This window comes from Parasteatoda tepidariorum, chromosome 3 (genome assembly GCF_043381705.1).
Source record: "Parasteatoda tepidariorum isolate YZ-2023 chromosome 3, CAS_Ptep_4.0, whole genome shotgun sequence".
NCBI lineage: Eukaryota > Metazoa > Arthropoda > Arachnida > Araneae > Theridiidae > Parasteatoda > Parasteatoda tepidariorum.
In genome coordinates, this window is record NC_092206.1 from 78500516 (window position 1) to 78520155 (window position 19640).

General features: G+C 29.1%; 1 long non-coding RNA gene across 1 annotated transcript; it reads right to left on the minus strand.

Annotated features, from left to right (window-relative positions):
- Nucleotides 1–410: 410 nt before the first annotated feature.
- On the minus strand, nt 411–19101 carry LOC107453745 (uncharacterized). Its single transcript, XR_011636446.1, has 6 exons — nt 18965–19101; nt 15355–15372; nt 12075–12089; nt 3715–3729; nt 2168–2221; nt 411–505 (listed from the first exon to the last, which is right to left on the minus strand). It is a non-coding gene; the product is annotated as an uncharacterized lncRNA (long non-coding RNA).
- Nucleotides 19102–19640: the final 539 nt, after the last annotated feature.

Genomic DNA, 19640 nt, shown 5'->3' on the forward strand with positions numbered 1-19640 from the left:
TTCAATTAAAAATTATAAAAGGATACGATAAAATCATCTATCTAGCTAGTAGTTATCATCTATTATTTGTATTGTCTCTTCTCGCGACATTGTGCTGAAATTGTTTGGACCATTTGCATTTTTTCCTTGAGTTGTAAAAGGAAAAATGTGTCGCATTAATATATGATCTAATTTTAAAGTGGAAGCTCATTACATTTTCCCTCGTGTTTTAAATTTGTTAATTATGAGAAAATTGTCCAACAAAAATTAATAAAATCTCCTTTGGAACGAAATAAATGCAGAGAAAACAAACTGAAGTTCCTGATGCCTTTTTAAATTATATTATTTTGATAAAGAAAAAATATTATAATACCTTTAAAATATTTCTGAAAAATTTTCGCAAGTTTCGAAAATTTAAGTAAGAAAAAAAATTTAATACCAAGACAAACTACAAATATTTATTTGCATCAAGACAAGAGAAGGATTGGTAGACACACAGATGCTCACTGTATGGTACCGCTTCAACCTGTAAAGTTGAAAAAAAAAGCAATTTTTGTAAACAAATCAGATTTATTTTCATAACATTGTTGAAAAAATAATTTCTAATTTATGATAAAAAATAATACAATGGAGTTAAATAATAATTGAACTCTTATTGAGTTAAATAATTGAGGGTCATATTGGGGTGATGGGTGACACAATAAGGAATAACTTAGTTTAACAATGGTGCAAGTGAACTTTATTGAATTTTCAAAAGGGAAAAAGAGCACCCTTACTTTAATACAATTTCTGCCTTCAGTAAAACTCCCAATACTCAAGATATATTTGAATTTGGAAATTTGCTTTCCTAACTTACTGGGTAAGGTTAATTTTTCTTTTTGCGTGTTTTGTCTTATCTCTAGAATTTTTTAAACAAATTGAAAAAAAATTACACTCGAGATAATTCGGTTATCCAAATATAATTCCAGGCAAAAATTATATTATTCATAAATATTTATTATTTTTTCAGACTTTATTTGATAATAGACGAATTTTTTTTTAATTGTAATGTATAAAAATTTTTACATCATTTTGAGGAATGTAATTTTGTGTCCAATTTAAAATTTGAACAAAAAAACTCGATTAACATTCTATAAAATTGTATTTTTTGTATTAGACAAAAAACGCTATTTTTTAGCAATTAATAAATAAAATAAAAGATGATTTTAAATTGTTTCCAAAATTAGCTTTGCCTCGAATTATATTTGGATAAATAAATTTTTTAATGGGTGAAAATTTCTCAAGGTAAGGCGAAATGCGCAAAAAGGAAATTAACATTAAAGCATCAAAACATTGGACCACTCTCCTAACTAAACAATTAGGACCAAATTTCCAAGCTTGTGGCAACCCCCTATGTGATGATTGATGATAGTCGGAAAAACAAATTGGTCAAAAAAGGGTGTGTATAATCAGAGAAAGTATGTTTTCGGGTTGTGTTCGGAAGTCAAATTATGATATGAATTAATTAATTAGCATGTTAGACATCAACTCCTCGAACTATTAAGAATAAGTCTTAGTATTTGAAGATTTGATAATAAGAACAAAAGTTATTTAGAACGTTTTTTTTTTAAGCACTGTACGTCTAGTGTTTGCTGATTAAAAAAAATAATTCCTGGTTAATTTTTTATTATACTAGAATTTTTCAAAGTCAACCATTTTTTTAAAAATTGTTTTGATAAATCAGCATAATTAACCACAGCTAGTGATGTTTGACTTCGATGATCCACTGGGAAATTTTTCTTAACGATCAGTCAGTCTACTGCGGGACAAGGATAATTAATGACCAAACGAAAAAGTAAATTGTTATAAGTCCCGCAGTGGACTGATCGTTAAGACACGGTTCCCAGCAGATCACCGAAGTAAAGCATCACAGGCTACGGTCATTGTGCGGGTGGGTGACCACTTGGATCAGTCTGCGTAGGGACCGAGAGAGTGCGGTATTGGTCCTCGTTAAACTGTTCTACCGTAAAGTGCTCGACTTCGCGTGCAGGTCGTCGGGCTACCGAAGCAGGGGTGCCATCCCCTCTGCAGAGGATCAAAATTGTGATGGCATGTCTTCGGATCATCCTCAGGGGTGCTTCCCACACCGTTGCCAATAGCCCATCGAGCAGCTCCAGTGCGACGTAAATTAACTACAACAACAACTTACCATTAGTATCTGAATTAAATTCTAGGATGCCTCATTTGCGTTATAAAGCTACACCTAAAAACAAAAATAATGCTTTAAATTTCTTTTTTAAACAAAAATTTTAAGCGCCTGTAAAAATAATTATTTACTCTTAAATTTCCGTTTGAGGTTTTTTTTCGTCTTCTAGACTACATCAACTGCCATATTTGCTGTTTTTCTGAACATTAAAAAGCATGTAATATGTGTCTAAGGGCAATGGACTTTGTAAAAACTGTTAAATGTGTTACTTTTTTAGTAGAATGGTTCTCAGGGTTCGCTTGTTTTATGATTTATTTAACACCTATATATTAGAGAATGTTGAATTTTATGACCCAAAAGCTTATATTTTAATCATTTATATTTCTTTCTTTTTCACTTTTAATTTAAAAGAAAAGTTTTTGTTACAATCAATTTAGTTTTCCAATCACAGTGATTGGTTTTTAGCATTACTAGATCTGAACTCTATCGCGATCGCTGATAAAGAATTTTTTCAACTAACTATTCTTTGATGATTTATAAGATTCATTTACAAATGAATAAAATTATGTTTATCATAAACTTTTAAAAATTTATAATGTTTGCATAAAAGTTTCATGAATTTATTTTTTCGCAAACCAAATATATTTCAACATCTTCAAAATACAACTTTTTTCAGAAAATTATAGTTTAATCCATCAACTCCTTGCCATTATTCGTGAAAGTGTTAATTTTTGAGGAACCTGTCCCTCTAACCATAGGAGTGATTACGCATATGCCTCATCTGAGGGATTAAGTAGTCATAAAAAATGCAAAATAGATGTGTACCAGCAAAAATTTAAAATGAAATTTATATGAATAATAAATAATAAGAAATGAATATTTAAATGATTTTAAAAGTTAGAATAACAAGAAAAATCAAAATTTGTTGATTCACTTAGACTTTCAGAAAAATCACATCAACAATGAATCATTATATCGGTAACTTTGACCTTAACCCTTTGAAGCAGAATTTTTGTTTAACTTATTTTTCAAACTCTTTTAATTAAAACTTAAATTAGGTTAAAATAAGAGAAAAATGCTAAATTATGGTTATGGAATACAGTATGAAACACAGGAATCTTTATGATCGTAAAAAGTTAAAATTTTTCAAACACGGCTCACTTGAAAAAAATAACTTTCCTAATTTGCACTTATTTACAGTTATTTAGATCTAAGAAAAAAGGTTATTTTTCATTGAAATTACTACCAACTGTATCAATTATTACATTGGGAAGTAATTTTTATTATTTTCAAACAATAAAAATTATTACCAAGCACCTGCAAGTGGCCATAATGTTCTTTTTTAGGCCATGCAAAATGATCCCATAATAAGATATTCAGTTTTTGTGATTTTACAAATAAATTATCAAAACAATCCATTCTATCCTTATTTGTTTGTTTTTTTGTACAAAATGTTCAATGCATTATTGCTAAAAATGATAATTTAGGACTAAACGAAAAAGTAAATTGCCATAAATGACATGTATGCAATTGAAATCATAGTTACTTACCCAAACGTTCCGAAACTACAAATATAATTGATAAAGGAAAATATAGATGAAATAAAAAAAAATACTTTTATTTTTATAGAAAGAAGAACTTAATTTAAATTAAAAATAACGAGAAGAATGAAACAAAATATATATAGCACAATTTTTCCATGTTTTCTCTACATTTTGAACTACATTTAGGTATATACGTATCGAATATTTATTTATATATGAAAAGATATAATCTCGTCATCAGCTTACGTTATTATTTATGAATGCTTTCTAATAATTTTTAAAAAAAAACGAGTGTTTTCTAATATTGTATTAATATAGCCAAACTAAGCAAAATATATCAAAACAATAGTTTGAGGAGACAGTTCAACTTTGAAGGAAGGTAAAACTTGTTAAGCAAAAAATGCAAAATGAGGCAAAAAATTCAAAATAGAACAATAGATTAAAAAGAATGAACTTTAAAAAAAAAAAAAAAAAAAAAACTTCAAGAAAATGCAGAATTAAACTCAAAATTTTATATCTAAAGCGAACAGCAAGTACAGATGTACTTACATTTAACGGCGTTTGTCAAAAATGTTTAAAATGTATCAGAAAAAAGTTTGTCAGATAACAGAATATAATAATGGATGCATAAATTCAGAATGATGGCATCAACTTTTGACAAGATCTTAGTGAAGTACAAAGCATTTATTTTTTAGTTTCTTTGGGTAGGCTCGAGTTTGGATGCGTACAAGGTTTTCATATTATACTGGATAATTAAAGTTAAGAATTAATAAAGTTGAATTTTAATTATAAAATTTTATATTAATAAGGTTGACTTTTAATTGCGAAACTTTAACATTAATAAGGATGAATTTTGATTTTAATATTAATAAGGAAAAACAATAATTGATATTTTTAGCGAAATTATTAACAATTAGAGAAAAAAACTATCTTTAAAACAATTCTTTGTGAAATAATGGAAGATATTTTGAAACTGATATGCCCGAATTGGATTTGCGCTAGGTAAAAACATAAATTTAGTTAACAGAGAAAATTTTAATTATAACTTACATTTAACTTAACGATTTTACATAGAATTTATTAACATTACTTGGAAATTAATTGTTTTTAATTAAATTTTGCAAGAGTTCGTCTTTTTGTCTTTTAAATCAATTGACATGACTACAAATTCTTTTAATTCTATTCATTTGATTAAAAATGGTATTTAAATTGCTGTTTTTAGAAATATTAGAATGCCATGTAATTAGTTTATTTTTAATAAATTCAATATCATCTAGCAAATATGCGACTAAAATTTTTCCAATATTTACTAAAGAATTTTTTTTAAATAAAAAATTATTTTTTTCGCAAAATGCTAATAGTTTTTTCCAAAATATTCAATATAAAACTTTTTAAAATTGAATCACATGAATATTAAATTTTTTTAATTAAATTTCTACCATGTCACTTTTAAACTTTAAATTATCCTGTAAATTATGAATAACTTGCTCATATTCAGATTCGGGTCCATCCAGATACGGGTCAATCCATTGTAACTAATAAATCAAAAGCGTATCTCTACTTCTGTAAGAACATGCCGTAAGTTGTCCAATCATTCCCTATTTACGCTTCTAATTTCATATTTTCTGACCTGGCAAGATTATTACGGAAATATTTTAAATCATTTTAAAAAACGATGGTAAGTGTACATACATTTGGATACGCTGTTCGTTTTATATATTAAATAATTTATATTAATAAAATGTAAGTTTTATATCGTATTTTTTTATTATATTTTTTTTCGTGATTGCTTTGTTTTGAATTTTNTTATTACGGAAATATTTTAAATCATTTTAAAAAACGATGGTAAGTGTACATACATTTGGATACGCTGTTCGCTTTATATATTAAATAATTTATATTAATAAAATGTAAGTTCTATATCGTATTTTTTTATTATATTTTTTTTCGTGATTGCTTTGTTTTGAATTTTTTGTTTGCTCATTTTTATATATTTTCACTTTTTTGGGTGATCTTTAACTTATTGTAATGTGTTTTAATTAATTAGGTTATATTTATACAATGTTCGAAAGCACTCAGTTTTCTGGATATAATTGCTTGAGTTCATGACAAGATTATATCTTTTCCTTATCTTGTCATTTTTTTAAAAAAAAATTTCTGATTCTAGGATAGATCTGATTTTTTAAAAAATTTCTAAATTATAGAAAACGTATACTCATACAGCCAATTGTTCATCATCAAAATTCCTTCGAGGTTCGAAGTGTTGATTGCAATGAACCACTTGGGAGAAATTTAAAAGAGCTCATGCCTTATTTGTGCAGTTGATCTTAGCACATGATAAGGAAGTCAAGTCTTCTTTGTTTGGCTAGCTATTATAGAGATTATATTCTGAATTTTGCAGATATAATCTTACCTTTGACCAACCTTACCATGAAAAACGAAAACGAGAATCAAACAATATCCCTTTTGAAGACTTAGCCGAACAGTCGTTTTCTACACTCAAAGAAATGTTAACTGAAATGCCAATATGGAGTGACCAATTCAACTATTTACTGGCGCTTGTACAACTGCATCTGGAGCCTGTTTATCATAAACTGATTAACACGGAAAAGAAATGACAATTGCATTTTTTAGTTAAAAGTTATCAAAAGGCAAAAAAAACTGAATATTTAATTCACAAATTAAAAACATTTCCGATCATGACCTGGTCACTTATTTGAAATATAGTGCAGAGCTGACAAAGTGGGCCTTAGTATTCCAGAGGCAAAATGTTAAAAATGCACGAGGGAAAGGTAGAGCACATGCAACGCAGATGCCTCGTCAAGATTACCTGTCTTGTGAATTAATATAAGCATAATGCATATAGTTTCTTTATATAAATGTTTAGAATGTAATAATCTGTGCTGAAAATGTACAACTTTGTAAATAGTTATCAGTTATTTTTTTCAACGTATATATTTTTTTTCTCTCTAGCATTTTCAATTAGACACTTCATTTTCTTGAGAAGTCAAGTGCTTCTCCAAAAGATGTAAAAGTGAAATTCGGAGCTATATAAAGGAAAATATCAATTTCGTGACTGGGAGGACCTTCTAAAGGGAACAAGAACGCTTTCTCTTTATTTTTAGATTGGTGGAAGAGTCCATAGGTTGTGCTCGTGTAAAGATATTATGCTCCTGATTTTTACTTTATGTATTTTTTTTGTTTCATTAAATTTGTTGCGTAATTAAAAATGGTATCTTCAATGATTCGTTTTAAGCAAAATAGACATCAAAATCCTTGTAAATATCAACAATCAAAAACTGAGACAAACATTATTTTAATTAAAAGCATTTGCATAGAAAATATATATTATCTCGTCTCCAATCCCCTTTATTATATCCCCAAAATTAGTGTTATCTGATATTTCATTCATAAAGACGAAGCAGAATCATCATTATAATATTATGAGAAACACCAAACAATGAGGTACGTTATCATAATTTAATCAAGCAAAAACATCAGACAAATCCAAAATATTTATTCAAGAGATCAAAAATAGTTTAAAAAAATGCATTTATAACATAGCTTACGTTCTTTAAAGATATCTGAAATGTTGACAAAAATAAATAAATTTATAAGAAAATTATTTTTAAATTTATAAGAAAAGTAGAAATGCATGCATATTTGATTCCGATATTAAACATTTAACATAAAATCCAATAAACTCCTATAACCTACTCCGCAGTATCTTATAAAAATTACCCAATTCTATAGACTCAGAATTGGATCACTATCAGCGTGCTAGATGTGGTGGAGAAGAAAACAGTACCACATCAAAAAATTATGACTTGATAAAAATTATTAGCTGCACTCAGTGGTTCCATGAAACTCTTACGAATTTTGAAAACTATTGAAAAAAGATCTGATAAAGTTTTATTTTTTGAAAGTGATGGATTAAAAAAATACAATATATTTTGCTAAGAATGCTCTTTTTACTTTATTTCCTAGAAAGTTTTGTGATCAATATTTCATAGTTGTTGACACAAAATGTGTTGATTGCGTGTATGATAATTTAAAATATGCTTAAACAATTCTTGAATCTCAATTCTTAGTATATTTATTTCCACAAAATACAATAACCATCAATCCTAAATTTATTCTATATTTTTTTAAAATAATATTTATCACTAGAAATAAATATTGCACCATTATCATGACGATAATATTCATTTTAATATCTTGAAAAATGGAAAAAATATCCGCATTGTTGATGTCTACGATAAAAAAATATGATTTTAAGTTAATCTAAAAGCGTGGAATACCAATCTTTTAAAAAAATGCTTATTTATTTACTATTTTCAGAGATGCCAACGTGCTCCGGACAACGAACTAATATTTTCGAGTGGTATTTTATTAATTGTGATTATTTGCTTAATAAATTCAATTTATTAGGTCATTATCCACCGCTATTTTTAAATAATTCGGAGACTTATAAAATTCTCCTCTTTATTTCAGCTTAGTCATGCTGAACGTATTAAAAAGTGAGCAAGATTTATCAAATATTTACAAATTTTAATTTGAAGTTATTTATCAATTTTAAAATTATTTTGACGTTTTCGGAGCAGTTGGAATCTCTGTATTTTAGTTTAATAAATAAAAAAATTAAAAAGAATTTGGAGCAATATTATTTTATTGAACAAACAAACAGACATACTTTTTCAAAGTTTGGTTAACAGCAACATTTATTCAATAAACTTAATTAAAATCCATATAAAATCATCAAGGCAATTGCATATTGAAATTAATGGTGGTTACTTATATTTTCAGTTATCTAAAACTTTTATTTATCTAAAAATTTTAAGTTATCTAAATTAATATTTTTTCATGTGGAAATCCAATTCTGTCAAATCTTGTTGCAACCAAAAATTAACATTATGTCTCTACATATTAAACAATTTTAAATTTCATACGTAATCTACAAGCTTCTCCAATATACAATTAAAACATAAATATTATACAATAAATGTTATAATTTCTATAAAAATGTTTGATCTAAAATTGAAGCATTATTTAGTGAAAAATTATTTTGAATTATTCAGTATAATATGTTACTTTACGCAACTCCAGTTTTTAGGCCAATCAAATGAAAGGTATGAAGCAAATGCTGTTCTTGACTTCAGTATGAACGAGTCTTTAAAATATGTCCGACTACCTCCTGTTTGTGAATCAAACAGCTTTCTAATTTCCTATTTTGTAATATGATAACTTAATTACGAAAATAATTTTTAATTACTTTGGTAAGCTATTCATAAGTACATAACATCTTTCGCTCTTCTCCCTTTATATGGTCCATATTTTGTTTTATTTTAGCTTCTGCTTGAATTTATATTAAACTTTTACTTGATGAAATTATGCTGACGAATCAATCTTACTTTTTGATGATGTCCATTACTATTGTACTGGTAGTATTGAATTGATATATTTTGCTTTGTTTCTTTTAATACAATATTAGATAGAAATATTTTTTCCGGTGTAATCATGTGAGTTGATGACAAGAATATATATTTTCATTGAAACTTTTTCTGAAGTTTACCGAGCAATTTTATTTTAGTTTTTTTTAATCTTTTATTTTTTATTCTTCCTCTTTTATACAAATTCTTTTTTTTCTTTTACTTTTTTGCATTATTTTCTCTTCTTATTTTATATTATGTGTTCAATGTACTTGCAGCTTATGAGCAGTAAATAAAGCTTAACGCGAAATAAAATCCCTAACTGTTAAACACTATCCTCCATTTAACGCCTTAATTTTATATTTTGTAATCTAACTACGCAAACTAACGACGAAAATATTTTTAAATCGTTTTTATAAGTTATCAGAAAGTAATTGTGCGTCTGCTCTAGCTTTATATGTTGCTATCCGTGTTTCATTTTGAATTTTTCTTTTATTCTGTATTTTCTTATATTTTAGTGTATTTTGCTTATTATGTTTTACTTTTGTATCAATATTTTGGCACTCCTCACATTATTTTATTGATATATTTTTCTTTGGCAATATCAATACAGTATTAGAAAGCACTATAGTTTGAGGATATAATAGTGTGAAATGACAACAAGATTATACATATTTGTTATTTTTTATAGCTTTTTAAATTTTATTTAAATTTTAAAAGATTTTTTAAAATAAATGTATTACTTTAGTAATTTTTCTTCCACGTTTTCGGTTTTGCTTTTTATTTCTTCAAGTACTTTCTTCGTATTTTCGTTTTATATATCTAATATTTTTATAGTTATATATTATGTATTTTTTCACGAAAGCATGAATGCAATTCTTTTGTTGTGATAAAAATTGTATTCCATTTATTGATAATAAGCAAGCTGTAAATATTTAAGTATAAGTTATTTTATTAAATTGTCACTTGCTATCATAGGAAGTTATCTATTTAACACTCTGATACGACGTAACATAATTGTCCGACAATCTGGTGACCCTTAAAATGGCGCTTGCAGATGATTGCGATAAGGAAAAAAACACGGATAGCAAACAGGAGCTAAACAAAGTAAGTGTAAAAATTCCGTCATCTTAGATTGAAAAACTGGAAATACGAGGCCTGTCTGGAAAGTATCCGACCTTAATTTTTCCCTCACAAAGTAGTGATTCTAAGGCGGCGTAGCAGTGCACGGTGGAAGGAAGAACCTTAATGCACGTGTTTGAATTTTTTCACCGCGTTCCCTTGTGCAAGTCGCTGGATGGTGGACGCCAAGTAAGGTGCTGTTCGTAGTGTTCGTCGGATTTAGTTTTCTCACAAGATGACTGAGCGAATTGAGCAAAGATACTGCATCAAATTTTGTCAAAAGCTTGGTGATTCTCAAAGCCAAACAATTCGTAAGATTCAACAGGTGTTTGGAGAAGAAGCGATGGGTGTAATACAAATTTAGGAGTGGTTCCACCGATGAACAACTGGCGAAGTGGACGGCTAACAACAGGCACTTGCATCACGACAACGTCCCTGAGCATTCTTCCCAATTGATTCACACTTTCTTAGCCAAACATGGAATTACAACCATTCACCAACCTCCCTACTTCCCAGACCTGGTTCCCTGCGATTCCTGGTTGTTTCCAAAATTGATGACGCCACTGAAAAAATCCCGTTTTGAGAGTAGAGAAAATGGCTACTCAGGAGCGATGTCATCGTTCCGGTCCTTTTAGTGCGAATCAAGTCATTGCAAGTACAAATTTCGAAGTTAAGCTGTATTCGTCCATCAAGAGCAACATTTGAAGATGCAAAAATCCAGATTTTGAACGTTCCCGGTCAAGAAGTCAAAATCACAAGAAGCAATTCAATGAAAAAGGAAAATATTAGTTAAATTAGTTGGTGCAGGCACCACTGTAGTCTCTTGAAAGCATTCCGCGCTGAAACTAGCGGTTTTGGAATAGCTACTCTGCCATGAATGTTAGCGGCATGCAACTCCCGTTGAATAGTTTTCATAGATACTGGGTTCTGAAGGTGGGTATTCATCTCGGACGTTATCAACGGCAGTGAAGACTTGCTTTTTCGAGCGAAAATCCTCTTCAACACCCGTCTATCACGGTCCGACACCTTCGACTTACTGAAGCTCTTGTGCTTGACAGAAGACACCTTACCCAACTTTGTGCATGCCAACAGAGTCCTTGATACAGTGGTCCTTTAAACATCCACAAAATTTGATTTTCTGGACATGGACGCTCCAGCAAGGCAAGCTCGGATTATCATGCATCTTTTAAGGTCAGAGAGGGCGGACATAATCTCTTTTCTCATGCAACTCTCACACAGCCAAATGCTAGACTGATACCTTTCCTTTCATCACCACTAAGTGGCACACTCTTGCGACAAGTGCTTACCGGTTATTAGAGGGTCGAAGGACGAATCCACTCTTTCACAGGTATTCCTATTTTTTGTCCTAAACTTGTATATATATATATATATATTGGTAAGTTGAATTGCCAGACATTCTGATAAAGCCAAGATAGTTTAAATCGTTTTTGTATTCAAATATGATATCAATGAGATCTTTCTTCATGACTAAATTTTCATAACTTGAAAATTTCTTCATAACTAAAGAGCTGCCGTGGCTCAGTTTGAAGAGAGATAATAGCTCTTACTAATGAGTAGTCATGGACGGTTTAAATTTCGAAAATAGAAAAATATTTTGAAATATTCTTACTGAGTTACTTACTGAGAAAAAGTTACCGACTCTGCGAAATTAACAGGAACGCCTTTTGTAACATTTTTTTTTTAATCTTCTTTTGCATCTTTTATTCAAAGTTAATTTGACAAAATATTAAAAAAACAGTCAATATTTAAAACAAATTTGCAAAATATGGTGATTAAGAAACTGCAACTACTTACTCCGCTTAAAAAAGTCTGAAAAATTATTTATAATGAAAGATAAAAATTAAAATAAGAAAACAAAATTATTTTTAATAAGTCAATTATTTTAAAATTGTACCACAGATAAAAACCTTTAAACATTGTTGCCAAACTTAAGTACTCAGTTCATCTTTAACTATATTTGTCTTGCTAATGACGAATTAAAATTCGTTATTAACCCAATAGGTTAAATATTTGTTAAATAAATAATTGTTCCTTTAATAGTTGTTTTAATACAACTTCCCCATTGATACTACCCGTACATTCATGTTTTAAAAGGTAATTGCCACTGCCACGTTTATGCTATACTACTTACGGTTTTTATGGTTAAGTATTGCTGTCTTTATAGTTGAGGCACCTATTCATCCCCTTAGGAACTCTGCAGGTAGATCTCATATTGCAATAAAGCCTGAAATTCAATTCATTCGAATGCAAAATAGATGTATTTAATTTTGCGCTTTATTTTCTGCGAGTATTATTAGCTATGTATTCCAAGGTCAACAAAAGTTCAGTTTCTCCAGGAGCCAGAGTTATGACACATGTTGCAATAATTAGCATTAATACGTTTTGTTTTAATGTAATAAGGATAAGGATCAAAATGTAATGATATAAGAACGATTAATACTTTTAATATGATACTATCTACAAATGAATAAAATATCCAAAAATATATAATATAAAACATTTCAAACTTCTAGTTTATAGAAAAAAAAACAATATTAATGTTCGAGAAGGAATTGGCTGAAATTATTGCACATTTTTATTCTACATGCTCTTAACCGCAGCATGAGAACAATCCGTGATTCTTAGTACTAGTGTCAATGAACACTTGAATTCATTTTTGTTGTGCAGCATAGATATATTTGTATATTAATCACATGCTTGTGCCCTTCGTGCTAATAATACAGCTTTTACACCTTGAGGCTGATCAATTCATAAAAGAGCTGCAGCTTAAATGCAAGCATTGCTGATTTGACAGATTCATTTTGGTTTTACTTTAATCATTGTTAGTCTGATCACATATATGATCAATATTTTTTCAAAAGTAAGCTATATAATTTTTTTTGAACTGCGTTTGTCATGACTTAAATAAATCAAAATATTGTAACCCCGGCTTCAATGAAACTGATAACGAATTAGTATAGTAATCAGCTTTATCTTTTTTCCTCGATTGATAACGTTTCATGCTGGCACGTATTTGTGTCAGACGTCGCGAGAGGGTAGAGGATTGGATTTATTATCAAGCTGAATCAATTTTTGGATACTGTTAAATTAGATACCTGCAATCGACTTCACGCGGGAGATTAGCTAACCCGTACCTGACGAGGCTTCCGTGATATAGATCTTAGTTCAGTAAATGAAGCATTAAAAAAAATTCAAAGTAAAAAATATTTTTAAAAACCACATTTTTATAGTGGAGAATAATAATTAAAAAAATTGAAAAACGAAAAACGTGGGGCGCATGAAGTACATAACAGTAATGTTATATTAGTGTTTGTATGTGTGCTCTTGAGAATATGTGTATGTATATCTGTAATTGCAATTGTATCTGAATGTGGATGCGGAGTATGTTTGTGTATATGCATATGTATGTGAATGTATATGTGACTGTGCATCTGTATGAGTAAGAAAATGTGTATATGTACTGTTATGTATTTCATGCGTCCCACGTTTTTCGTTTTTCAATTTTTTTTAAAAATTATTATTCTCCACTACAAAAAGGTGGTATTTAAAAATATTTTTTACTTTGAATTTTTTTATTTTAAATTATAATTTTTTTTAATTTTTATTTTATATTTTATTTAAATTATTACTTTTCAATTATTATTCTTCACTACAAAAAACGTGGTTTTTAAAAATCTATATATTTTTATTTAGATTATTTTTCTGAGTCAAGAGTAGTCAAGACTACTACAAGACCACTACTAAAATAATAGAACTTTTATTTTAAATTAGGGATACAATAGGGAAAAGAATTTGATACCTACAATACCTTTACGACTTTCATTAGTTTTATGCTGATGACAACCAAAACAATCTGGAAATGAATGAGGAAAAACTGGATCCTGCCACGTGATTTTTCAGCCAATAAAAATACTCCGACAATAAAAATCTTTTCACCTGACACGTAATACTAATTTGAGATAATGGAATCGACAACAAAAGACAATCTCGAAAATAATTATTTTTTTTAAATTTTAATTTAATTTTACTTTGTATGTCTTTTTTCTCTTCATTTTCATGCATTGTCATCCAATTCTGAACTATGTGCCAAATTTGAAGTTTGTAGCTAGTCGGGAAGTTAGTTTAAAATCGATTACAAAATTCCACCCGGACAGACATACACGAAGGCAAGTTTATATAAACGTGGTAAAATAAAATGGTGTTTCTTCACTAAATGTATCTTCTTTTTTGGCAGAATGCTTTGTTATGTCACTGTAAATGATATCTGAAACTCTCTTACTCACTGCTGTGCGTTTCTCACATTTGACGGGAACAATTGAAATCCTTCCAAACAAGCTAATGAGGCGATATTCCCAGTGATTTTTTTGGAACCAAAATTGAATAATACTCTACAAGATTAATTTGATTGAATAGTTTAAAAGTTAAAATCACTTTACTTTTTACATTGCTCTTGAAGCATGCAAGGTACATTTTCCCTAGTAATTTTGCATGATTAGATAATAGCATAGCTTAGAAATTACGAGGAATTTCTTCATCATAGTTAAAATTTAAAATATAGTGCATTCTATAAAAAAACTGCAACTTCAGAAATTTTAATTCGTTTTATTTGTATTTGTTTTCATTCGATTTAGCGAGAAAAAACATATAGGGGATAAAACCTTACTTACCTGTATTTGAACACGATATGAGTAAATAAATACAAGTATACGATTGCAATTTTTGTTTACAAGTCTTATTTAACTGTTCATCCCATCAATTCCATATAAACAGGCAAGAGGTTAACGTTAATGGGTGTATGTTAATGTTTCGCATTAATTTGGATTAAGCAAGTTACGGAATTTCCAGCTGGAATTAGTTTTTCTCATGCTTCCATAGCAGCAGACAAATGTAGACTTAAAGTCCAAAGGTTTTTGACGAAGTTTTGTTATTCTATATTTATTTTTTAAATTCAGATAAATTTAATAAACTCGTTTGAAAAATTATCCCTGCATAGGATTGTCAATTTGAATGATTTTTTTGTTGTCATATAAGAAACTGTGCGGCACATTTTGATTTATTACTACAAGACACCTACCTGAACCTTCATCAGCCTCTGCAAATAATTAATCTTTAAATAAATAAGGATATAAGGATGTAAAAATCAAAAACAATTTTATCATATATATATATATANCATAGCGGATATACAGTGGTGGCCAAAGGTGTGGACATTTTTTTAAAGTTTCATGTTTTTCAACTTTGTGTTCTTGTAGAATATTTTAATTTTCACTTAAATACAAACGTTTACGCATCAAATTGAAGATAATTTAATGTAGAATTTAGTAATAAATACAGTATTACAATATCTGTATTACAAAGAACGTTATGCAACTAATAGTCAGATCTAGCTTTAATTTGCATTTTTTAAAGTGATACTTCCACAATCAATACCTAGTAGGATAACCCTTATTTAAGACAGCTTCACAGCGTCTTTTCATCAAGTGAACGAGTGTTTGCAATTCATCTTTCGTAATCACATGGTGCCTAGAATCAATTATAGCTTCAATAAGTTGTCTTTTATTGGAGGGACGTTTTTTTTCGTACAGGAATTTTCTAGCGCAGCCACAAATTTTCAATTGGATTGAGATCAGGACCGTTTCCTGGCCATGGTAATATATCTACGCCTTTATTTTGAAACTATGCTTTGCATACTTTTGCTGTGTGGCTTGGAGCTGAATCCTGCTGAAAAATAAATGGTGAGCGGTTGGGGAAGAGGTTCCTGATGGAAGGTATCAATTTTGGTTTCAGGGCAGTTTCGAAATATTTTTTGGTATTCAGTATGCCATCAATCACTTGAATTCGGCCCACACCATCTGCAGACATACATGCCCAAATCATGACATTTGTTGGATTTTTTGTAGTTGCTTCAATGCAATCAGGATGAAGTGCTTCCCCTACTCTACGCCTCACGTATTTTCTACCATCACTACCAAAGAGCAATATTTTACTCTCATCTCTCCAGATTACTTGCTTCTATTGATTTTCTGACCATTTAATGTGTTCTTTTGCCCAATTAACTCGTTTTTTGCGTTGCTTTTGATTTAAATATGGTACTTTCCTTGTAATTCTTGCTTGTAGTCCAAATCCCGAAAACCTTCTTCTTATTGTTCTTGAACTTACTGCAATACCCGCTGCATTCATTTCACATCTAATGGCATCTGATGAAATTTTTCTATCTTGAAGGCATAGCCGTTTAATTTTTCTATCGGTAGGTTCGGTAGGTATCGGTTCATCCTGAATTCCAAAAAATACATCGAAATTATCCTGAAACCAAAATTGATACCTTCCATCAGGGATCTCTTCCCCAACAACGCACCATTTATTTTTCAGCAGGATTCAGCTCCATGCCACACAGCAAAAGTATGCAAAGCATGGTTTCAAAATAAAGGCATAGATATATTACCATGGCCAGGAAACAGCTCTGATCTCAATCCAATTGAAAATTTGTGGCGACGTTTGAAAATTCTTGTACGAAAAAAACGTCCATCCAATAGAAGACAGCTAAGTGAAGCTATAATTGATTCTTGGCACCATGTGATTACGAAAGATAAACTCCACACACTCGTTCACTCGATGAAAAGACGCTGTGAACCTGTCTTAAAAAATAAGGGTTATCCTACTAAGTATTGATTGTGTAAGTATCACTTTAGGAAAATAAAAATCTAAGAATGATCTTACTATTAGTTGCATAACTTTTTTTGTAATACAGATATTGTAATACTGCATTTATTATTAAATTCTACATTAAATTACTTTCAATTTGATATGTAAACGTTTGTATTTAAATGAAAATTAATATATTCTACAAGCACACAAAGTTGAAAAACATGAAAATTTCAAAAAATGTCCTCACCTTTGGCCACCACTGTATATATAGGGGTTTGATGGATGAGTGAATAAAAATGATCGAAAGAATCATTTCAAATTTTGGAATCCAATAAGGAAGTTAAAATTTTAGGAAAAGATTTTACTTTCTTTCAATTTTGAGGACATCGAAAGGGATAAACCTTCGTTATGTTTATTCATATTGATGTCTGATAAAACAAAAGAATAATTTAAAATTTTGGGATCCTATAAGGAAGTTGGAATAAAAAAAAATCAATTACATTACCGTTTTATGAGGAATGTGTGAAATTGAGTTCACTGAGTTGATTCATAATTAATGATTGAATATATGGAACTATTTTTAGTTTTGGCTTCCCATCAAGAAATTGAAATCTAAATAAGTATTTCTCTATTTTGGAATATTTATTTATTTAAGAATATTTTAATTATTTTAGATTTTTATTTATTATCCTTATTTAGATTTGCCAAACTAGCAAAAACGTAGTTAATTTATAATAGGTGGATGACTGATCATTCAAAATTCAAAAAAATATGATTTTGAACATAAATATTTAAAAAAAAGACATTATTTTAAACATATTCTTCATATTGCAGAATATGAGAAAATATTGCAATTAATGTGAGGGGAAGATTGTTTAGGCACAGGCTCGAAATCTTTTTAAAAAAAAATTACGTTTGTTTAGAGAAAGTACAACTTTTCTCTGCATTCGTTATTTAAAAGATCATATGCACTAATAAATTTGTATTTTTAAATATAGCCCTTTGAACAATCAAATTCGGTTGTTACTGTGCTTCTCTTTTTTTTAATATGTGCCCTATAGTCTTGGAATTTTCAATCTAAAATTACGGTAAAGAAATCTCATGCATATTGAACATCAAATTAAGCATAAAGTTAGGAAAACTTCAATTGTATAAAATATTCACAAACAGCATTTTTTAAAAATTGTAAATGTTAAACTACAGTTTTGTAACCATTTTCAGCAGGCATGACTTCAAAATCGTAAAAAGCAAATTTAATTTGACTTAGTTGATGTTAAGATTTATTCAACAGACATTGGCATTAGGTTGTGGATGAATTGTGTTCTGTCACGTAAACCATGGAATGTGATGGAATTAGTTTACCTAAAGTTGCTATTTTCAATCGCGAAAGATGAAAAATACTATACTTTTTTTACAAAACAGGTTTTTGCTGCTCCCATCAGCGCGTTAATGAGCTTTCGTACTGTAATGTTTCAGAGTTACCAATTTAGGAGTGCAAGATACTGGAAACTTCCTATGTGTTAAAAAAAATAAAGGAAATAAAGTTGTGTCAATGCTGGGATTCTAGGACATGCTCAACCAGTCATAAGAATGACAAATTAATTCTCTTGGCTAAAGTAGGCAAAACCAATTCAAAATCCTAGGTGCAAAATCCAAATGGCTGCATAAGGTGAAGCGTTGCTGACGAAATTAAAATTCTGGTTATTTAACTGTATTTAATAAAAACTGTCAGCAAACGTTTTTTTTTTTCGGAAAAAATTTTAAACGCCACCTTTTTACGGTTGACTGTTTAAGTTGAAGATGGTAAAATAACAATATAATGAATTGTTATTTAACCATTTTTTCGAAACATTTCTAACGGTGTAATTAATTTCCATTCTTTTATGAATCTGTGCAAAAGTTTTTAATTTGTTCACTTTTATATTTTGAGCACTATGCATATTGCTTATGCTTCTTAAAAGACTATTGCCATTTGACATCGGTTAAAAGATTATGATATCAAATAACTGGAAGGAAAATTTGAATAGAAAATTACTTACGTGATTGGACTAGCAGGACAAGTAAAACGAGTAAGAGAACTACTTTATTAAAAGTCATATTTTTCGCTTTTCTAAACTGTGCAGATACTAAATAAGTATTCAATAAGTACAATTCTTTCCTTTTATATTGATACACCGATACGACAAAATCTAGTAATTTCATGATTAAAATAACTGATAAAGAAGTTTTAAGAAGAACTACACGAAAAATAGATAAAATCTATTTCGTGGAAATTGTATTTCGATAACAATCGCATGCAATCTAAAACGTGACAATTATGTTTCAGTGGAATTCTACGTGTTCCAAAAACTCCGCATAACGAAAATTGTTTTCAAAATGACCAGGAATATTATCCAAGCTAATGTGTGGTTGCTATTATTGAACAAGCTCCTTTATTGGGTGCCCTCTATTATTTTTTTAACTATTTGTAGCAAATGGTGCCTGTTGACTGTTTTGTAAACTTTATGAAGTTTTTAACTCTACATTTTGGTTCAAATAACATTCTTGAATAAAAATTCAAACTAATTTTCTGTACAAAAAGTACTAAGATGATTTATTTAAAAAATAGGATTACATTTCTAATAAAAATATAGTAATATAGATATATAATTAAACTAATATACAAAATAAAATCAATATTAGGATTAAAAATATAGTTAAATTTATAATTTTTAA